Genomic DNA, 25,763 nt, shown 5'->3' on the forward strand with positions numbered 1-25,763 from the left:
GTATCCGGACTGTTGCCATAATAAGGAAGCTAAAGCGCGTAGAGTAAAGCCGCTTGGCAAAGATTGACCTTGAACTCTACTCTGCATGTGCACTAAGTTTTTAAGTGCTAGCTTAATTCCGCTGTTTACAGCAGTGCTTGGAAAGATGTCTAGCGTGCGATCGTCGAACTGATCATGAGAGAGAAAGTTGTTATGGCAATACCTGTTCAGAGGCCTTCGCAAAGTAGCAGAAAGTGTATGGGAAGGAGTGCATGAGCTGCACACGTTTCCAAGATTACTGAAAAAACGTCTATCTTGACGAACGTTCTGGGAGACCCGCAACCAGTAGAACTGAGAAAAACATTGCAGATGTGCGTGCAGCTGTGAGGGAAATTGTCGAATTACCATTCGTGAGCTATCAGAGGATGCGTAGATTAGTTACGGTTCAGTTCAGTCCATAATCACTGAAGATTTGGTTATGAGACGCGTGTCTGCCAAGTGTGTGTCAAAACTGATTTCAGCTGACCAAAAAGACACTCCGGTTTCAGACGCACAAGCTCTCTTTGAATGTGTTGAGAACGATGAAAACGGGCATATGGCGTAGTGGTTAAGAGCGCAGGCTACTAGCCCCAAGATTCCGTAAGAAGGTCAGGCTTGTGTAGGATGAAAGATTGCAAAGATAAAGCACTGTACAAGAAATTGAAAACGAATGAAACTGAAAATAGGTGGGTAAAGAAAAGAATGCATGGTCAATTTTATAGGGATGCTGAAGATAAGACAGACAGAGAAAAAAGATGGCTGTTGGATGACTAGAATTAATTTAAAACCGGAAACGGAGGCTCTAATCTGTGCTGCTGAAGAGCAAGCACGAAGAACAAACTATATAAAATACAGAATAGACAACATATCAGAAAGTGATATGCAGAATCTGTGGACAAAACGGTGAAACCGTATGGCATATTACCAGCCAATGTACACCACTAGCCCAGAAGGAATATAAGAGACGTCACGACAATATAGCCAGGCTTGTCCATTGGCCACTTTGCAACAAGTATTGACTTGACAGAGCAAAAAATTGGTACCACCACAAACCTGAAGGCATTGTCAAAAATAGAAATTCAAAGATCCTATGGGATTTTATGATTCAGTGCGACCATGAGATTGAGAATAGGAAGCCGGATATAATCTTAATTGAGAAAGAAAACAAACTATGCTGGATCATAGATATAGTATGCCCAGCTGACAGCAAGGTATGCGATAAGGAAGAAAGAAAAGTCGATAGATACGACAGGTTAGCTTGGGAAGTTAAGCAGTGTGGTCGATGAAAAAGGTAGCAGTAGTACCAATAACTGTCGGAGCCCTGGGAACAGTGAGCAAAAATCTCGAGAAGTACATGGAACAAATAGGGGCTGCAATAAGGGTGGAGCACTGCTTGGAACCGCTCGAATATTCGGGAAGGTGCGCGAAAAATAAGAGGTGTTACCTTAGTTCACTGGTAGTGAATAGCTGACACCGTAGGACATCTCCAGCGTTAGAACCTGTGCAAAGGCAATAAATAATAATAATAATAATAATAATAATAATAATAATAATGATAATAATAATAATAATAATAATAATAATAACATCGAAAAATATCTTAAGAATGAGAACCTGGGTTCGAAATTTCCCCAAGACACCTAATGAAGGCTGGAGGGGGTGGGGTCTATCAGCCGAAACGTTGTGTTAACAACAAACAAAATGAGGACAAATATCCGTCAAATGTAAATGATGTAAAGAATGAAAGAGCTTTGCAATAATGGAGTTAAGGTTCTCTTTAATGAACTCTAACGAGGTTACTCATAAATTACCAACGTCCACAGATTCCGGATTTCAGACAGTTCGATCGTGACTACCCTAACTTTCATTCAAACAATACACCCCGAATTACATTATTCAATATATCTGGTATGTAAGACCGCAACGAATTATTTGGGTGAGATTTAGCCGCAATTTCCGCGTAGAGACGCCCTCGTTAGTTCTTTAAACTATTATTTGCTCAGTTTGACGAAAAGAAAAAAAATATAAGGTAAAATAAAATAAAATAACTTGCCGAACCTAACTGTGTTGACCAAATAAAAAGGTGTCGATGTTAAGTACTTTTACATAGTACACTTAAATATATAATAATGCAAGGTGTGTGCTTGGAATAGTTGAGGTTGAAATAATATATCCTGCTTAATCTTTCTGGGAATAAAACAAGAAACTTTTTGAATATGATTATCTGTTGAAAAGGATAAAGAAACGATGATAGAACAAGATATGCCTTGTTCTACATACAAAGTCAATTCAGAAGTTTTGAATATGATTAGATGTTACAGTTACTACATATTCATTTCTACTCTATGCACAAGGCCCGAAATTTTTGGAGAGGCGGGGCAATCGATTAGATCGACCCCTGTACGCAACTGGTACTTAATTTATCGACCCCGAAAGGATGAAAGGCAAAGTCGATCTTGGCGGAATTTGAACTCAGAACGTAGCGGCAGACGAAACACCGCTAAGCATTTCACCCGACGTGATAACATTTCTTATTTCTTTACTCCCCACAAGGGGCTACACACAGAGGGGACAAACAAGGACAGGCGAACGGATTAAGTCGATTATGTCGACCTGAGTGCATAACTGGTACTTATTTAATCGACCCCGAAAGGATGAAAGGCAAAGTCAACATCGGCGGAATTTGAACTCAGAACGTAGCGGCAGACGAAGTACCGCTAAGCATTTCGACCGGCGTGCTAACGTTTCTGCCAGCTCGCCTTGTGGGACCACTAGCACTTTTATTATCTCCCTTTCATTCAACCTCATTTTTTCCCAATCATTCGCCACGCTGGACCACTGAACTCTACACGTCTTTTTCATTCTCTCTCTGTTTATTTCCTGTTATTCCTTTCTGTTAAAGCATATTACTCTACCTCTGGTATTCGAGTACTATTTTTTCCAACTTGTTTCGCATTTATGTGCTTACTTTGTTATATACATACATACATATATACATACATACATACATACATATATATATATATATATATATATATATATATATATATATATATATATATATATATATATATATACTGTTATGGTTCCGAGGAAGCTGTAAGATGTGGCACAACCACTCAGCTCTGTACGCTGGTTCCTGTAGCAGAAACAGCAGTAAACAAATAAAGATGATTGCGTAACACCCGTTCTTTTGTCACTCATTAACTGATGTATATATGTGTGTGTGTGTGTGTGCGAGAGATAGATAGATAGATAGATAGATTGAGAGAGAGAGAGAGAGAGAGAGAGAGAGAGAGAGAGAGAGAGAGAGAGAGAGAGAGAGAGAGAAATAGTTAAACTTTTCAACCAATGCGTTGAATGAATTCGCCTGCCGTGAGGAAAGAGGACTTTGACCTTTCGCGGTTGACCCTATGTTACTGACAAAAAAAAAATACTTATTCCATATTTATTATTTTTGAAAATATTTTTTCATTTGAAAATTAGTGTTGTATCTCAAGTCAAAGGCCAGCTCGAAACATTAGATTCCTCTTTTCCCCTACGGCATAGGAATAACTTATCCAAACTTATGAAACAAACTCTATAACGTTTGCCGATGCACATCATCACAAGTTCTTTCTCGGACACTGATTTTGTCTTTCTCTTTTCTTTTCTTTTCTTTTTGCTTTTGGTAGATGCATTGGCACACGCATGGCTGTGTTGTTAAGAGACTTGCTTTGCAACCACGTAGTTTCAGGTCAATCCCAATGCGTGTCACCTTGGGTACGTGTCTTCCACTGTAGCCCCCAAGTCGAGCAATGCCCTTTTAAGTGAATTTGGTAGACGGAAACTGTGTGAAAGCCTGTCGTATCTGTATATTTACACACACACACATGTATATGTATATATCCATATATATGTATATATATGTGTGTGTACACAGATATATATGCATATATATATATATATATATATATATATATATATATACCCACACACACGTATATATATATATATATATACATACACACATGTATGTCATCATCGTCGTCATCGACGTTGTTGTCGTCATCGTAGTAGTAGTAATAGTAGTAGTAGTGGTAGTAGTAGTAGTAGTAGTAGTAGTAGTAGTAGTAGTAGTAGTAGTAGTAGTAGTAGTAGTAAGGATAGTTAGTTGCAGAAATAACAACGATAACAAAATAAAATGCAGTGGCAATTTCAGGATATAAACTCAATATATTAGCCACAACTTCACAATAAGATAATTATATCACAATCAGTTTCGTGTATGATGCGAGGTTTTCTCAATTTCTTGTCAGATATCTCAAGTTGTCTGGTGGTTTGGACACAGTGGGATCCGAACTTTTGTATTCATCGTTTGGAAAACCTTTTTATTCAGTTTATATATTAATATTTGGTTAATATTAGTTTTTACCAAGTTTATTGTAAAATGCAAGTATGGCTGCGTGGTTAAGAAGTTTGCTTCGCAACCATGTAGTTTCGGTTTCAGTTCCACTACGCGCTGACAAATGCTATTTGTGAGTTAATTTGGCCGACGGAAAGTGTGTTTGGAAGCCCATAGTGTATATATAATCTCTCTCTACAAGATGGTGCTCCAGGATGGCCACAGTCGAAATTACTGAAATGAATATATACATATAATAAAGGGTAAAATTAATTAATAATATTACCAAATAGTCAGTACGTTAAAATAACCTTTTTAGATGAATTATACAAAATATTCTATAATTATATGCATAATTATAATCAGGGGTCAGGTAATTGCTTCGCCACGTAACAAATTAGAAATAGACGCTAATGTCTTTTCAACTACCATAAATATCTCCGAGACAGTAACACACATTTTTATGTAGGTTGAATATCAGTTATGCGATGATGTACCACACTGAGGAGAAAATAGGTAAATATGATTTACTTTAATTTCGAAACGCGTCTGTGGTTAATCGAAGTCGTGTGTATTCATCATTTTTCCTTTTTGCTTACATAAAAAATGTGTGTTACTGTCTCGGAGATATTTATGTTAGTTGAAAAGACATTAGCGTCTATTTCTAATTCGGTACGTGGCGAAGCAATTAGCTGATCCTGATTATAATTATGTATATAATTATAGAATATTTTGTGTGTATATATATATATATATATATATATATATATATATATATATATATATATATATAATATATATATATATATATAGTAACAGAAAGGGAGGAATTTCGATTATCTCCACGTGGTGAGTTGTAATATATATGAGAAATTAAAGAAGGAAAATGCAAACACTTTACATAGTTTTAATATAATTTTTAATATATCTTTATTGTGTTTGTCAACCGGTTTAGCTTATGCGATTACATACCCATCACTGTACATATTTCTCCCTACTACTCTAATCTTTGAATTTTTGTGTACACACACACACACACACACACACACACACACACACACACATATATATATATATTCCCCCTCCGAAAGATGAGCAATTATCTCCCCTGTCCACAATAATAACGATAACCAATTACCTCCCCTTAGATATTTCTACTTGTTGAATCGTTCATATATAAAATCCACACACAACATGGACACTAAATTTTTTCTTAAGAAAATACGTATTTAAATAAATTCTAATGTCATGATTAGCAAAAGCGAAACCGGTCGACAAGCACAATACAAGATATATTAAAACTATGTGATGTGTGTGAATTTTCCTCCTTTAGTTTCTTACATGGCTACAGTCGAAATTACTGAAAGAAGTAAAAGAATATATATACGAGGGAGTACTGAAAAATTCCTGGCTTTGTGTAAAAGAAAATACAGGAGGATCAGTTAATTATGATTTTATTGAACATATTCCCCTCTCAGATTCACACACACTTATTACAACAGTCAATCAGAGCTCTTAAGGTAATGACCAAAGCAGTGAAAAGAGCTCCAACTGGATCAGGTCAAGGAGGAATAGAAGTAAATTTCATAAGACATTATTCACCTTACAATCAATCATATGGAGTCTTGGACTGAACTGATTACAACGCCCAAAACCCTGGGTCATCTTAGCCATCCAAGTGGGTTGCAAAGCAGAGAATAACACAGAATGTGGCAACTGAGAGGCATCCAAGAGTCATGACGTGGGTGCGGTTAGGCCCCTTTGAATGTAAGAAGTCAAGGATCGAAACATTTGCATGAGGTGTAGTAAGATTTTTCTCTGAAGACCGTCTACTGCCCAGCTCTCCGTAGAATTTCTTATTATCATTCATAATCTCTTTAGCGTAATCGGTGCTGTTGTCATCCGACATACGATAGGCACCTGGTTTGTCTCGTATTAGGGAATCCCTATTATATTTCCTAGCGACTAGAATTTCTTACTTCCATGGCGGTTGCATGGAGTTCGACTCCCCGCTTGTGAAATAGATTTAAAAATATGTATGTGTATCTTTGTGATAAGGAGAAACTACCTACTGACTTCCTTATTCGCTTGACTAATCATGGTCAAGAAAAGGTGGTTGTTACACGTAATATATTTCCAAATTTTGAACCGATTCAGCAATTCTAATTAGCAGAAAATTCGTGGAATAGTTATTCAAGATCAATTGCCGTTTCTCGGTTTTTGCACTTCGTCTGAGAGTAGAGAATATAGAGGAAGGATTATTTAGCTTCCGTCTGTCTGGATGTATGTGTGTCTCTGTCTGTCTGCCTCACTGCGTCTCTCTGTCTCTCTCTTTCTCTCTTTTCTTCACTCTTAGACAAAAACAAAAGCCAGAAATGATAAATTTTCCCTACTTCCTAGTACAATTATTGTACTTATTGAACTCTCTTATAGTCTAATAGTTGCTGATGTAGACTATCACCAGTTTTGTCGGAATCCTGATTTTTACCCTGTTGAGATTATTCTTTGTTTGTGTTCGTGTATTATATGCGACCAAAGCCGTATTTTGTCATCGTGCAGAACACAAAGACATTAAACGTCATAGCCATTTTCTACGTGTACAGCCGTATAAAATGTCAGTCTCGTTGAATTATATACATACATACAAACATGCATACATATACATACATACATACATACATACATACATACATATATATATATATATATATATATATATATATATATATATATATATATATATATATATATATATATATATATGTATGTATGTATGTATATATGTATATACATACACATATGTATGTATATATGTAAGTGTGTATTATGTATTATGAATGTATGTATGTATATTTGTATGCGTGTGAAAGCATGTTTATTTCGAGTAAAAAAAAAGAAGAAGAAAAAACGTTGCTCTTGGCTGTTTTAACACCTTTAGTCATGTCTGACATGAAGTAGTGGATAAATAAATCATATATTATACATACATTCATACATGTGTATATGTATGCGAACAGATAGATAGATAGATACACACACACACACACACACATATATGCAAATAGATAGATAGATAGATGCATACATACATACATATATATATATATATATATATATATATATATATATATATATATATATATATATATATATATATATATATATATATATATAATATATACTTACACATGTACACATATATGCATGTATATGTATGTATATGTATATGTTCATATATATGAATACGTGCTTATACACATATTCGCTGACACATACGCAAAACCATATATAGACAGATAGATAAGTAGATAGGTAAAGAGAGAGTGACGAATAAATAGTTCATGTGTTTTTATACACATATCGTAGGTATAGGAGTGTAGTTAAGAAGTTCAATTCGTAACTACGTAATTTCGTGTTCAATCTCAGTGAATGAATTTGGTAAACAGAGAATGCATAGAACCCCGTCCTATCGTATATATATATATATATATATATATATATATATATATATATATATATATATATATATATATATATATATATATATATATATATGTATACATATATGTAGGGAGAATTCCCAAAAATAAGAAGAAACAAAAGACGAAGACAAGTGGTGTGGAAAACAAACAGATGTATTAGTATAACGTTCGGGAAGTGAGAAAATCTTTAACGTTTCGAGCCTACGCTCTTCCACAGAAAGGAACACAGAAAGAAACAAAGAGAGAAAATATAGAATGTGTAGTGGCTAGCGATCTATCATGGCGAATGATATACTCTTCGAAACGCCTGTGTTAGAATGGAGGTAGCTGGAGAAGGAAAATGTTCTCTATGTGGCCTGTGTGTTTTCTGTACTCTGGTTATTATTATTCTTTTGTCTACGTAGGTATGCGCATACCTGTACGTATATATGCATATACTCATTTATTATTTGTTTTATATGTATATATATATATATATATATATATATATATATATATATATATATATATATATATATATATATATATATATATATATATATATATATATATATATATATATATATATATATATATATATATATATATATATATATATATATATATATATATATATACATATATATATATATATATAGTTTTAGGGAAAATAACCAATTTTCAAGAACTCATCGATGAAAATCCACTATCACATATAGGAAAATTAATAATTAAAAGCACAATAAATAAGTATAATATAAAGTAAAGTAAATATCATAAGATAAATATAAAAAGATTACACGTGTTTCATAACCAATTTTCAAATAGAAAAGAAATTTAAATCGATTAAAATCAATTAAAATCAATTGAAATTATCGAAAATAAGTTCTATTCAAAAATATAGCTACTCGTCAGATCTTAAGTAGAACAATAATTAGATATATATCTCAACCAACAATAAGTACCAAATGAATTAATATGAAATACTTATTATATAAAGATAGAAAAATTATTTTTAAAATATCATAATATCAAAATAATAACCATTCAATAATCTTCCCTTCATCCATAATAATAACATGTATATTATATATAAAAAAAACATCTTACCTAACTTATCATTGTTTTAAATTATCATTGTTTTAAATACAAGTTGAACGAAGTTTAAGTTTAAAATAATAATGAAGATAAAATTAGTACATATTTAACCGGTGTAATAGTTAAAGCTATACTATTTAAAGCTAAAGACGTTTATTAAATTATGATTAAAGATCAATTGAATAATAGAAAAATACAAGATTATTTATTTCTACAAACGTAATAATAAAAATTATGAATGAAAAAATTATGAATGGAAAAAATTATGAATGAAAAAATTAGGAAAGAAAAAATTATTAAGAATAAAAGGTTAAACTTTATATATATATATACAAAGTTTTGATTTAAAAAAAACTTTAACGATATTATAAACTATAAAGATTAATAATTAATCAAATAATATTAATCAAAAATAATCGAAAATATATCAACACTATTCCAATCGAAGTTCTAATATTATGTTGAAATGAAACTATAACTTCTAAATAATATAGCGTTAAATAAGTTATCTATTAAAATAATCTATAAAGAACCAAATGAATAGTATAAAAACAAGAATACATATTATTTTCAAATAGTAGAAAATCTTTAGCAAAGTGAAAACAGTACTTATCCAAATTTTTCCGTAATTCAAACTGAAAAACTAAGACGTTATCTAATAGCTATAGCGTTTTAAGCAAGAGTTCGCGCGAAAATACTACGTTAAAAAAGAACGTTCTTTTTTAACGTAGTATTTTTGCGCGAACTCTTGCTTAAAACGCTATAGCTATTAGATAACGTCTTAGTTTTTCAGTTTGAATTACGGAAAAATTTGGATAAGTACTGTTTTCACTTTGCTAAAGATTTTCTACTATTTGAAAATAATATGTATTCTTGTTTTTATACTATTCATTTGGTTCTTTATAGATTATTTTAATAGATAACTTATTTAACACTATATTATTTAGAAGTTATAGTTTCATTTCAACATAATATTAGAACTTCGATTGGAATAGTGTTGATATATTTTCGATTATTTTTGATTAATATTATTTGATTAATTATTAATCTTTATAGTTTATAATATCGTTAAAGTTTTTTTAAAATCAAAACTTTGTATATATATATAAAGTTTAACCTTTTATTCTTAATAATTTTTTCTTTCCTAATTTTTTCATTCATAATTTTTTCCATTCATAATTTTTTCATTCATAATTTTTATTATTACGTTTGTAGAAATAAATAATCTTGTATTTTTCTATTATTCAATTGATCTTTAATCATAATTTAATAAACGTCTTTAGCTTTAAATAGTATAGCTTTAACTATTACACCGGTTAAATATGTACTAATTTTATCTTCATTATTATTTTAAACTTAAACTTCGTTCAACTTGTATTTAAAACAATGATAATTTAAAACAATGATAAGTTAGGTAAGATGTTTTTTTTATATATAATATACATGTTATTATTATGGATGAAGGGAAGATTATTGAATGGTTATTATTTTGATATTATGATATTTTTTTAATAATTTTTCTATCTTTATATAATAAGTATTTCATATTAATTCATTTGGTACTTATTGTTGGTTGAGATATATATCTAATTATTGTTCTACTTAAGATCTGACGAGTAGCTATATTTTTGAATAGAACTTATTTTCGATAATTTCAATTGATTTTAATTGATTTTAATCGATTTAAATTTCTTTTCTATTTGAAAATTGGTTATGAAACACGTGTAATCTTTTTATATTTATCTTATGATATTTACTTTACTTTATATTATACTTATTTATTGTGCTTTTAATTATTAATTTTCCTATATGTGATAGTGGATTTTCATCGATGAGTTCTTGAAAATTGGTTATTTTCCCTAAAACTATATATATTTTATATATACTTTATCTATAAGGCTCAATTTAATTTTAATTTTTTATAAATTGATTTTAATTGAGTCTTTTACCTGTAATTTTGGATTTTGTCCCTAATAATATTATTATTTTCATATATATATATATGTATATATATATATATTTATGTATGTATGTATGTATGTATGTGCGTATATATGTTTGTATGTGTGTGTATGTACGTAGCTGTGTGTGTATGTGTGTGTATTGTATAAGTGCGTGAGTATGTATATGCTTATGCTTGCATATATGGTCTTACCATTGGACAAGCGGTAACGGTTTGTTTACATCTACTTTACATAGCGACTCGGCAAAAATGAGAAGGATAGAATGAGTAAGTACCAGAGTCAAATATGTTACTATGGTTCCATTGGATCAACGCTAGTACTTATTTTAAGTTTCTTATTTATTCCATCGTAGTGTTGTCCCAGCATGGCCGTAATACACTGTCTGAAACGAATAAAAGAATACCACAAAACATATGTAATTTTGTATGTGTGATTGTCAAGATATATAAAAAGTATGTATATATGTATGTATGTATGTATAGATATCTGTGAAACCTACGCATTTCTTTACGTTGCAATTTGTATTTTTAACACCTACAAAGCTGTATATTTATATACTCCTTAAACCTTGTTTTACACAAATACACATACACACACACACACACGCACACACACACACACACACGCACGCACGCACACGCACACACTCGCGCGCACACCCATTTGTGTAGAAATCTTATTTACAGTTTGTTTTTCTTGTCATAATTCGCCTCTCATTTTATATTGACTCAACATTATTCTATCGATTGTACCGAGTTGACCTCAATCACTCACGTGACACGCCCATTATCAGATTGCTTAACCAATGGAATTTCTCGTAGAATATTTTTCTCATTACCGCTGTAGGTATATTGGTAGATTTAAATGAATATTCTCAATATATGTATGTATGTATGTATGTATGTATGTATGTATGTATGTATGTATGTATGTATGTATGTCTCTCTCTCTCTCTCTCTCTCTCTCTCTCTCTCTCTATATATATATATATATATATATATATATATATATATATATATATATATATATCACAAGCGTGGCATAGAATATTCAATGCTCTATTGTTATATGCACATGTTTGCTCTCTAACCTGTTTAAACTTTAAGTCCATCCACCCACCCATGTTCACTCACATACCGAGTTCCCTATCCAACAGTACTCTAAGCGGGTAGAGCAGATAACCTACTGCCGTATAAGTAAATAGACACATACCAAAACCACCGTCACCACCACTGCAATAGCTAGTGGACTTGTCATCTTCTGGAGGAGTGTCTCTGTGGTAAGAATTTTGCTTCCAGCTACATTGTTTCTGGTTCAGTCCCTCTGCATGGCATCTTGAACAAGAGTCTTTTATAGCCTTGGTCCAAGTAAACCTTGTGTTTGGATTTGGTAGACAGAAACTGAAAGAAGGTCGTTGTATATGTGCATATATATATATATATATATATATATATATATATATATATATATATATATATATATATATATATATATATATATATATATATATATATAGGTGAAGGCAAGGCTGTGTGGTAAAACGCTTTCGGGAAGCATCGATCGGCGGGCGTCGTCTGCTTCCCTCATCAAGATCATTATTTTACTCATCATTCATTTTATTTGTGTTGTTGTCCAGCCCACATTTGCTTCTATCTATGTAAAGCCTTTATGGCTAATTTGATGAAATAAAGAAGCTTGCTCCCCAACCAAATAAATCGGGTTTCAGCCCCACGGCGTCTCAACTTAGGCAAGTGTCTTCTACTATTGCCTGGGGGCGACCAAAATCTTGCGAGTGTATTTTGTAGACGAAAACTGAAAGGAACACGTTGTATATATATATATATATATATATATATATATATATATATATATATATATATATATATGGTTGTGAGTCAATGGGCAGACAAAAACAAAATGCAACTGAACGAGGAAAAATTTGAGCTGATGCATTTTGGAAGAAAGTCTATACTAAAACAGGCATACTCTCTTCCTTCAGGCGAACCGCCCACAGCGTCTAATAATATCAGATAATTGGGTGTAATTGTTGATAACAATCTCAGTTGGAGTGCCCACATCAACAATAAGGTCGATATAGCTCGTAGGTTGAGCTCGTGGATCTTAAGAACCTTCCGGTCCAGAGAACAAGGTGTCATCATTCCACTTTTCTCCTCCTTTGTACGGCCATACCTCGAATACTGCAGCCCCTTGTGGTCTTCCCATACAAAACAAAACATCTCGAGGATTGAATCACCCCAGAGGGCACTCACTAAACGAATTGAAGGCATGACTGATGCCGATTATCGGGATCGCCTCAAAGCCTTGAAACTCTACTCCCTCCAGCGCCGCCGCGAGGGGTACATCATTTGTACGTTTTGGAGGATATACCGCCAGCATTGCCCAAACGACCTGATCATTAGTTTCAAGGTTCATCCAAGGCTGGGACCACGGGTCATACGTCCCCTGTCCAATTCAGGATCACAACATATAGGTACACTGCGACATAATTTCTTTTCCTTAACAGGCCCTGCCCTGTTTAATATTGTCCCCAAATGGATCAAAGAGGAAAAGGATCTCATCACCTTTAAACAGAGTCTGAACAGATTTCTTCAAGGAATACCAGATAAGCCACCCATATCTGGATACAACTCACTCAACAAGAACTCACTACTTGAATGGACCAAAAACAAAACTTGACTTAAAAAGGATAGATGGATGGATGGTTGCGGTGGTGTGGTACTCTCTTTCTCCATTGGACTTTAGACCATCAAGTATGACAACTTCAGAGCCTCTACGTGTTCGTTCGATCACATTTGGTATTAACAGATAAGACGAATACATGAATACATGAGACAATGTAGTCTTAATTGATGGGATGGTCACAGCGGAAATTCCTTTCATTGTAAGTTTGCCCAATCAGGTTTGGTCCTGGGGTTAACTCTTTGCTTGACTAATGCACTTTTTCATTAGTTTTTTTTTTTTTCTGAACGTACACGATTGTTTTCAGACTTTCAGTTAATCCTCGTTTCATATACTTTCCGAGTAATATAAAGCTCTTTCCATTCATAATTCTCAAGTTACGTTACTTGAAAAAAAAATTAAAAAAAAAAAAAAAAAATGGGAATGAGTACCAACGGGGTCTGATTATATCCGAGATGTTACACTGAAGCAGTGTTCATTCGAAGACAACCTTCGTAGAGGATCAAATACGAAGCTGTTTTGAATGTTCTTAATAAATTTTCACGGTAGGCCTTATTTACTAATACCTTGCCTGCACTGTTGAGTACCTTGTATGTTATTTATTTCAGTCATTAGACTGTGGCCATGCTGGGGTACTGCCTTGAAATGTTCAGTCGAGCAAATCGACCTCAGTACTTTTTTTTAAAAATCTGGTACTTATTCAAGCGTTCTCTCTTACCGAACTGCTGTGCTATGAGGATGTAAGCAAACCAATACCGGTTGACATGCGGTGCAGATGACAAACACGCACACACAGACGACAGGCTTGTACACTGTTTCTGTCTAACACATTCCCTCACAAGCCATGGATGGGCCAGGAGTTATAGTATTAAACACTTGCTCAAGGTGCCACGCAGTGGGAATGAACTCCAAACTATGTAGTTAGGAAGTAAGCCTCTTACCACACAGCCATGCGTGCAACTATATACGTGTGTATGTGTGTGTGCACGTGTGTGTGGACATGCATGTGTTAAAATCAGAGTATCACGGCATCTGGCAAATCTGAGACATCAGAATATACAAGGTGGTGCCGAGATGTTCCTGATTTTAAGGGTGTCGCGAAAGGCCTCGTTGGTGGCCAAACCTTTAATGCTTTTTTACAGGATTTAGAAAAATACTGAAGCACCGCTGCAATGAGTGTATGAATCAGAGAGGGGCCTATGTTGAATGAAATCGTAATTAACTGATTCTCCTGTATTTTCTTTTACTCAAAGTCAGGAACTTTTCATCACCCACTCGTATCAAGAAGTCAGTAGACATTAAATGAACTGTAACAAGCCTGAAAATAGATGTTGGTTACTGATTTTGACACAAAGTCAGTAATTTCGGGAGAGGAGGGAGATCAATTACATCGACCCTAGTGCTCAAATGATACTTATTTTATCGACTCTGAAAGGAATGAAAAGTTAACTGAATTCCGGCGGCATTTGAACTCTGAACGTAAGATCAGAAGAAATGCCGCTAAGCATTTTGACCGGTGTGCCAACGATTCTGACAGCTGGCCGCCCACGAAATTTTTCCCCACACGAGTTCCGGACTCCAGCAATGAACTCATTTGCGTACAGCCAATCAGAGCTCACCTTGACCTTGTTATCAAGTTAAAAACACACTCTACCAGGTAAACTCAAGACGAAGAAGTCGACCGATCGCCAAGTTATGCCTGATTTTAGGAGACAAATAATTAGATAGATATATATCTATACTTATTATCGGATTTTGTTAGGGCCCCATATGGTAAAGATGTTGATGGGAAAAATGTGGGAGGGTGATGTGAATGCAACCCTCTCCCCTTACTGTTTTAGAAAGTAAACAACAACACAAATAACCACTCAGAGGCAGCCATGGTTGAAACAAGAACAAGAACAACAAGCATTATTAAAGGAGAAAAGAAGCATGGTCATTCTTTACCCAAGTGACCTTATGCGCTCATAAATTAGTTTGATAGTTGAGCTCTGGTTGGCTGTATGCAAATGAGTTCATACCTGGGGTCCGGCACTCTCGTGGGAAAAAAAAATTTCGCTGGCCACTCTAAAGAAATAGAAGATATTGATTTAAGATTTTGGCTGAAAGCCAGAAATTTAGTGGGGCGGACTAGACGATTACATCGACCCCAGTGCTCAACTGGTACATATTTTATCGATTCTGAAAGGGATGAAGAGTAAAGTCGACACTGGCGGCATTTCGACTCTGAACGTAAAGACGGACGAAATACTGCTAAGCTGTTTGCTTGGTGAGCCAACGATTCTGCCAGCTCGCCACCTTAAGGAAATAGAAAATATTAACAGTTGAACATTGGGGAATCCGAATCCAATCAAAACATAATTTTGTTTCTTTTTACTTTTCTTTAAATTTTACTTTAAGGAGTTCAATATGACCGTCATTGAGGGAAGTCCCCGCCCTTTCAAATGCAAACCGGTCAAACGTGTTTTATATTTGTTATATGCGGCCTTGTCACCCACAATTAGTCCACAATACTTACTACCATGTGTCACTGAGCGGTAAGCAGCAGTAGCACTAGAACCATCACCAACACCATCACCAACACCAACACCAACACCATCATCATCAACATTAACATCAATAATCCTCACCCCACAACAGTCCCCACCAAGAATCATCCCCGTCGTCGGCTACACCCTTACTATCTACCTTGATCATTAATTGCAACTCCTGTCATCTGACCATTATTATAATAAGGTACGACCAACACGACCATCATCTTCACAACTATCGTCACCAGCACCAGCACCCCCATCCTCCTCCTCCTCCTCCTCCTCCTCCTCCGCCTCCCCATCATCATCATCATCATCATCATCATCATCATCATCATCTTTCAGTGTTAATGACAGTATTCAATATAGCCATCGCCGTTATTCGTATGCAGTAATCTCTTGACTATCGCGGGTGTTAGGTTCCAACCCCCCTCCCCCCACCGCGATTGGGGGAAAATCCGCGAAGTAGAAACAGTATTGTACTGTATATTTAAAAAAAAAATAATTTCTATAACTTGTATGTGTTTATTTTATTATAAATACAAAAACAACACCTCGGAGGAATCGACGTAAGCTTAAATAATAAACCGCGATAGGTGATCCGCGATACGGCGAGGAATTACAGTAACCTCAGCTGCTGCTTTTGCCGCTATTGTTGTTGGTGTTGCTGTTATACTAATATCTATCTATCTATCTATCTATCTATCTATCTATCTATATATCTATCTATCTATCTATCTATCTATCTCCCCCTCTCTGTCTCCCTCACACTCATACACCTTCACACACACACTCACTCACTCACACACACACACACACACACGCACACACACACATGACAAGCTTTCAGTCTCTGTCTGCCAAATCTACTCACAAAGGCTTTGGTCGGCCTATGGTTTTATAAAAAGACACTTGCCCAAGGTGTCACGCAGTGGGACTGAACCCAAGATCGCATTGTTGAGAAGCAAGCTTCTTACTAACGCTACTACGCCCGTCATATTTTTCCGATAAAGTAAAATGTATTCGCTCCTTGGTTAAGAACCCGAACACTTAAACTTCATATGAATTCCCTGATGATAATGATGACGATGCTGATGATAATGATGATGATGATGATGATGACGACGATGATGATGATGATGATGGTGGAGGTGGTGATGTTGACAGTGGTGATGACGATAGATCGATGATTCACTCTGAAGGTGGTTATAAAAATGTGCTATCTCATTAGATTTTTTGATTATTTCTTTTGACAATTCTTTCCTTTTCTTTTTCTTTTCTTCTCTTTCAAGAAATGAGTTATTTCTTCATATTGCTTTGACATTGTTCAATAACCTGTTTGGAACAATAACCCAACATCAGCTGGATCAGAGGCCAAATAAATCTTTTTATTCTCGCAGACCGGTGGAACTTGTCCTCTGTTTAGAATGACTGTAATTTCACCCAATTCTATGGCCCAACAATAGTCTCCTATAACATTTCTGGTCTGTGTAGAATTGGTTTCACTAACAATTGAAATCATTTTTCGTGAAGATTGATGAGAAAGAATATGAAACTTAAATGACAGATTCAATGCAGAGAGTGCTATGTATAAACAGTAAGCAAAACAAGACTTTACATAACCTTTCACACACACAAACACACTGTTATGTTAATACCACACACACACACACACACACACACACACACGCACATATTGTTGACGTCATAGAAATTCATAAACTTTTGTCAGAAGGTGAAATCATTTTTTTGAAGTGGATCTCGAATCACGTAACTGCTATAAATTATAACTGGTAAATTCCGAGTTGAAACATCGGGCAGCCTTCGATTTTTTTTCTATTCAAAATACCTTACTTTTATTTTATATACGTGCATAAAAGTATAAATACATGCGAAATTTTATTTCTCTTAAAAGCGAAAGAACGGCATAAAATATATCAATACACGGCCTCATTTTGTGAAATAGATTCTACGCGAGCGCAATATTTTGAAACTAAAGAACAAGCAACTTTTAGCTCGAGATATTTAAATATTTATGGCTGTATGTATTATATTGTCCCCTTAATCCTCTGTATTGAACTCCTCGTGTTTGTAATACAATGATATCAAAGTAAATACCTGTAACTTCAAAGCGAAATTCGCAATTTCAAACTGAACGCATATAGGAAAACTTACATTGAGCTAAAATGGTTATTCCTTAACAGTGTTTCGTTTTGTTATGCCCAATAAACAACTTCATGTGGACGTGGTACAAAGAAAACGACAATCTATAATGGAGGTTGTATTAATTTGAAGAAGGTAAACTGAATGGCGTAGCTGGCCGAAACTTCGAAGTCACTCTCAACAACAGTCTTGCGTAAGAATATTAAATTTGTATTGTACGAAAGTCTAGAGTAACCCATAAGATTAATTTAAAATTGTTTCTATTATAACTGAACATAAAAACACATACACACACACACACACACACACACACACACACACACACACACACACACATATATATATATATATATATATATATATATATATATATATATATATATATATATATATATATATATATATATATATATATATATATAGATATATACACACACACATACATGATGATGGCCGTCCACTGGTGTCCGAGGAAGACCATTGCTGACCTTTAAGAACATTGTGCGCTCCGTTGATGGCTAATGAGCCCTGCTCTTGACAAGCATACACGATTGCAAACATTGCAAACCAAGCTTTCCCCATTCACTACGCTAGCAGTGCGCTTTCGAGCAGCAAGCTTAAATTCTTTATGCAGAATACGTGCTCTTTCAAAGGTGTCGACCCCCTCCTTAACCTGCTTCCTCCATCTGTGGTGATGACAGGCATTGCTCTCCTAGTCGGTTTCCTGCATTTGTGTGTGAGTGTAAGTGCATGAATGTATGTATATATATATGTCTATTCGTTTGTTCAGTCGTTTATAGTCCTAATATTGTGCTGTTGATTTCTTTTCCTTTTCCATTTGTGAAAGCACTTGGAAATTGAAATCTGTTCTTTCCAATTGTTCCAACTAAATTAGTTTTCTTTCTAAGCAACTTTTGAGTCAATCTTAGACTTATAAAAAAAAAATTATCACAAGTTATATTGCAACCAGTTTTTTCAAGTTCTTTTACTAGGTCTTCAACAACTCTTGAACCTTGATTCGTCTCTCTCCTTTTTGCTGGATATTTTAGAGTGGAGATTTGTATTTTCCAGGCATAAGATGTTTCCCTGTCGCATATTGCCCAAATTTTAATTCCATATTTCCCTGGTTTTGAAGGAATATATACCCGGAATGGGAATCGCCCTCTGAATGAAACTAATTGTTCATCAACCGTCATGCATGAACTTGGAACATATCCATCTTGCACATTCTGATTCCACACATCAAATACTCCTCCTATGGGCTCCAATTTATCATTACTTCACGTTTTTCTTCTTGCATTAGCATCATTAAAACGCAATACTAATGAAATCTATTGAAATCTTCCCCGGCTCACAATTTTGTCGAATATTGGGCGACCATCTTCTTGACTCCATAACTGTGTGACGTTTTCGTGTTTAGATTTATAAATACCTATAAGAATAATCAGTTCAATAAATTTCTTTAGTTCAGACTGATCAATTTCTTTCTATTTATCTTTGTAAATAACTTGACCTTCAACATTTGTCCATTTACGAATTACTTCAAGAAGATTCAGGCGCATAAAGATAGTAAAACATAGCAAAGCGGGATGGTCCACATTGTTGGCGCACAATATTGCAAGATGAAGTTCTTACTGCTACTTGAGTAAGAGGATTAGAATGCCAAACTGCTTGTCTGTCTCTAGAAACATAATGCTCATTCATAATTAGGTGGCTTGCAGATAATTGTTTTTGAGTATCTTCATCATCTGATGACACAGAACATATACTGTCCAGCACATAATTACTTTCACCATCTTCAGAATAATAGAAGGAATCACTACTATCTTCTTCCCATTCTTCATCTATTTCCAATAACCTTTTCGATATTTGGTCTTCACTCAAGTTTTCACGTCTAGGCATATTGGAAAGCACAACTGAACTATATGAAACTTGATAGCAGACTAAAGGGAGATATTGCTCTCTCACATATTTATACTCTCCTGAAAGATGATGTGATATATTGTAAGAATTGTGTCGTCACATAGAAATATTGCATCACCCTATAACCTAGCAGATTGAAGGTGATGCAATGCCACACAAATTTACAGGAATATTTTCATAATTTTATCTAAAATTCAGCAAATAAGTTGAATACAGTTTTATCTATTTTATATCTGATAAATATTTAGGAAAATAATATTTGATACTGCTTAGAATGATAAGAGTATTGTCTGAATTTAATTCGAGGGTCCAATGGACCCATACGGTAATTAACGTGAAATACCGCTAGACATTTCGCTCGGCGTGCTAACGTTTCTTATTTCTTTATTTCCCACAAGGGGCTAAACATAGAGGGGACAAACAAGGACAGACAAAGGGATTAAGTCGATTACATCAATCCCAATATGTAACTGGTACTTAATTTATCGACCCCCAAAAGGATGAAAAGCAAAGTCAACCTCGGCGGAATTTGAACTCAGAACGTAACGGAAGACGAAATACCGCTAAGCATTTCGCCCGGCGTGCTAACGTTTCTGCCAGCTCGTCGCCTTAAGACTTATAATATTTCTCCAAAACAAAACACGATTGAAATTAATTTAACCAATATTTTTATGAGTGAAATACAGTATTTCATCATTCAAAAGTTGGTAATAAAACACTACATACTCATTAATATATCACCACTACAAACTATAATTTAAATTACCAGTAGCTAATATAAACCATACGATGTTTAAAGCTAATTAAACTGTTTAAGAGATAATTAATCTACAAGTATTAACACTTACATATTTAATCAGACACACAATTCCCTCACTATGAATTTAAAGAGCCAACTAAATATTGATGACGTAGTGAGTAGTTATTTCTCCATCAATTGTTTTAATATTGGTGACGTAGTAAGCAAATAATTCGAATCGTAAACCTTCAAATCCTTACAAATATTTGCTAAGCTGAAGGCTAGATATTACCCCATATTTATTTAAAATTTCAAGTGACTAAAAGTTGACTAAAAGTTGTAGGCAATTTATCATATTTATACCCTTGTTTTACTAAATGTCTTGGATCTTTTTTAAAACGGGGGCCACATTTTTCATTAATGTTTTACGTAGTGTTTTTGGTACCGAAAGACTTTCAAACTTCGTATACTTATCTATTTTGTGTTATAGAACAGAAAAATATTTTTGTATTCGAATTTATTTCATGTAAAAAATTGTCTTATTTCGATAATTTCAACCAATCACTGACAAGTATTCAGTTGTTTATATTTACTCCTTTGGCTGATTAAGCGGTGTAAAGCGTATTTAATTTCCATAGCTTCGTTTTGCTTTTTTCTTTTTAAATTTGCTGTTTTACCCTAACCCTAACCCTAACCCTAACCTTAACCCTATCACCGATAGAATTGTTTCAGAATCGTTTGTTTATGTAGTCGGCACTTAATGTATATCGGCTGAATGAACGTCAGTGATTGGTTGAAATTACAGAAATACGACAAATTTAACATGGAATAACTTAGGGATTTCTTTTTTTTTTAAGAAGACTAAGAGAAAAAGATGTTTTATATGACACATTCTACCAGTGTTCCAAGTTTCAAAGTGTTTCGTTAATGAAAAATGTGGCCCCCGTTTTAAAAAAGATCCAATGTCTTAAAAGCTTATTCATTCTTTCCAAAAAATTATTAGCATTATTAATAATAGTACTATGTCTAACAATTTGCCCTGCAAAAACACCATTACGAACACAAGAAGGAATTCTACTATTGAAGCATGGCATTGAAATCACTAGGAAACCAAAATTTCTGTTTTATTATAAATGTCAGTACATATTTCATTGGTTATCCTTAATTACCAGACTGACATCTAAATAATTAATATTTTTATATTATTATCATTTCTGGTGGCTATGAGCTCACTAGGGTGTGTATATATAATATATATATATATATATATATATATATATATATATATATATATATATATATATATATATATGTATATATATATGTGTGTGCGTGTGTGTGTGTGTGTGTGTGTGTGTGTGTGCGTGTGTGTGTGTGTGTGTGTGTGTATGTGTGTGTGTGAAAAATGGATTTAAAAAAATCCAGGTAGATATCAATAAAGTACTCACTTTTAAAAGAATTTGGTTAACAATATGCAACAGATAGACACCAGTAGATGTAAAGTAGACTATGCATCCAAGATAACTCTTCATATATGACAAGTAAATTCAAATATCCTATGAGAGAATTTTGAGACTGCAAGAAAATGCGTATAGAGAAAATTACACCTTTATTAGAATTCTCACCTTATAAATCCTTTTCTTTTGCATTAACACACACACACACACACACACACACACACATCTTAGGTCCCGGTAGGGTGTAAAAGCAGAGTGTTTCCAAAGAAGCACTCAACCCGAATTCTGGGATATCAACACTGTCGGGTTTCAAACCAGTGCCGAAATTCTTCAGCTGTAGAAAATTCTGGTTTCGCGACGGTAACACCATTGTGTGGGTTTGGAGAAGAGTAAATTATAATCCAGATACTAAGAAGACAGAGAAATTCTTTAACAAATTTTTAATGATAAGTTGCAATTGTTTTTGTACCAAATTTGCTTGCAACACCAGTTTATGCGAAACATTGATGTGAAAATTTACGCAATATTTGCAGTTTTAGACATTAGAGTGGCAGTTCTATATTTAAGAGATGAGGAATTATTTACATTATTTACATTATCTACATTTGACGGATATTCGTCCTCATCTTGTTTGTTGTTAACACAACGTTTCGGCTGATATACCCTCCAGCCTTCGTCAGGTGTCTTGGGGAAATTTCGAACCTGGGTTCTCATTCCTATCGATGTTACTATTATTATTATTATTATATTATTATTATTATTATTAATCAGGTCGCTGCCGTGAATCGAACTCGGTATTGAGGAAGGATAGAAAAATAATAGATTTATAAGCCTTAAAATTCACCCCATAATTGCCCATGGGCATATGGCGTAGTGGTTAAGAGCGCGGGCTACTAACCCCAAGGTTCCGAGTTCGATTCACCGCAGCGACCTGATTAATAATAATAATAATATAATAATAATAATAATAGTAACATCGATAGGAATGAGAACCCAGGTTCGAAATTTCTCCAAGACACCTGACGAAGGCTGGAGGGTATATCAGCCGAAACGTTGTGTTAACAACAAGCAAGATGAGGACGAATATCCGTCAAATGTAGATAATGTAAATAATTAGAGTGGCACTTCATCAGACTCGCGTTGCAAGCGGAATTGATACAGAAATAATTGTGATGAATCACAAAAGAGGTGTGAAAGAATGTCTTTGGCTTCTTATCATTTGCAGCATGTATGTATGTATGCATGTATCTCATTGTTCAGTTTTATTTCAAGATTTTTTGCCAATAGAGAAAGAGCCGGTTTCTATATCCGAAGCCCCTTCAATGGAATTTCAACATCAACAACAGGGTATTTTTGTCTGTCTGTCTGTCTGTCCGTCCGTCTGTATACGTGCGTGGAGGCGCAATGGCCCAGTGGTTAGGGCAGTGGACTCGCGGTCATAGCATCGCGGTTTCGGTTCTCAAACCGGGCGTTGTGAGTGTTTATTGAGCGAAAACACCTACAGCCCCACGAGGCTCCGGCAAGGGATGGTGGCGAACCCTGCTGTACTCTTTCACCACAACTTTCTCTCACTCTTACTTCCTGTTTCTGTTGTGCCTGTAATTCAAAGGGTCAGCCTTGTCACACTGTCAAGCTGAATATCCCCGAGAACTACGTTAAGGGTACACGTGTCTGTGGAGTGCTCAGCCACTTGCACGTTAATTTCACGAGTAGGCTGTTCCGTTGATCGGATCAACTGGAACCCTCGACGTCGTAATCGACGGAGTGCCAACAAAAAAATGTATACGTTCAGATTTTTAGGTTTTGCTTTATGCATGTATCCCCATGCATATAGTGGCATGCCTAGACATGCTCATATATATTTAAATGATGAACTTCTGGAAAGTTTTACAGATGTTTACAGTTCCAGTGATGGATTGGATCTGTAGTCTTCGAATTAGCTTTCTCCTTTCTGGTTTTGAGAAGCTAATTTCTATGTATGTATGTATGTATGTATGTATGTACGTATGTATGTATACACATCCTCATGTACACACACTCATGTGCGCACATAAAACGTTCTGCACATGCACTGGCTTTAAATATTTGCACGTACGCCTACACAGATGCACAATTAGCTCGTTGAAGTTGGGCATGAAATTTAGAAATAACGTTTAATAACATACACACACACACACACACATACGCACACACACAAATGCACACACACGCACATGCGCAATTGCACACACACATGTACACGCGCATACTCACATACATGCGCGTGCACACACATACGCACGCACACACGCGCAGACACATATACGCACGCGTGCGCACACACATTCGCGTGCGTGCACGCATGCACGCACACACTACGCACGCGCGTACACAGAGAGAAAGACACACACACACAAACACAGACAGATAGACACACACACACTGTATGTTTGTCTACGCGTTTGCATTTGTCTTTCTTTTATTAGCGATCCAAAGGATAGAAGTGAACGTATAAGTTCTAAGGGAAATAACTCTTAGTTAATGACATTTTTCTGGTGTTGGGGAGATAAGCAGTTTAGAAAAACATTTTTCTGGGTAGAATCATAGTCGGTGGCAAATTGTCAGACTCATCACAGGGCCGGGCTGCGAAATTTTTTTTCCCACGAAAATTCCGGACCCCAGTAATGAACTCATTTGCATATAGCCAATCAGTGCTCACCTTTAAAATCTACGTACCGTGTACTACTACAGTACAACCAGTCATGCATAGAATGGTGTATGCCACTCTGTGAGTACAGCATGGCTGGTCTCACATAAGCACCACATCCGTCCCCACCATCCTCATAGAATAATTGAGCACCATCTCTATATGGAGCTAACATTAGGTACCTATGCTCAGACTGAGATTAGTGATACTGCATGTACCCACTGATATAAGCAAGGAGGGCGCAATACGACACAACGCCATATTGATTACGATGTTTCCAGATCAACACTAATATTTTAAATTAGGAATGTACAAGATCAGTCAAAAAAATTAGGAAACCACACTCATTTACATTTTCTAGTAAATTATGCAAATTGGCAACACTTATGGCATCATCTGTGGGCAGCTCTCCATTCACTTTATACACATTTGTCACCGCTATTAACCCATTTAGGACTGTTACATTTTGCTATAACGAACGTTTTCCATTGAACTCAACCAGAGTATTTTCGTAACTAGGTAGACACTAGTTTGATAGTTGAGCTCTGATTGGTTGCATACAAATGAGTTCATTACTGGGGTCCGGAACTCTCGTGGGAAAAGTTTCGCGGCCGGGCTACGTTGTATTTAATCATGAGT

At 34.9% G+C, this 25,763-nt stretch overlaps 1 long non-coding RNA gene across 1 annotated transcript in view; it reads right to left on the reverse strand.

Moving 5' to 3' along the window:
- Positions 1 to 25,763, reverse strand: part of LOC149134863 (uncharacterized) — a 62,281-nt gene that overhangs the window by 1,611 nt on the left and 34,907 nt on the right. The window contains exon 2 of the long non-coding RNA XR_016242708.1: positions 1,463 to 1,517. This is a non-coding gene — a long non-coding RNA (uncharacterized LOC149134863). The remainder of the gene's footprint in view (positions 1 to 1,462; positions 1,518 to 25,763) is intronic.

The sequence above is a fragment of the Octopus bimaculoides genome, chromosome 7 (assembly GCF_046866305.1).
Source record: "Octopus bimaculoides isolate indiv1 chromosome 7, ASM4686630v1, whole genome shotgun sequence".
NCBI classification, from domain to species: domain Eukaryota; kingdom Metazoa; phylum Mollusca; class Cephalopoda; order Octopoda; family Octopodidae; genus Octopus; species Octopus bimaculoides.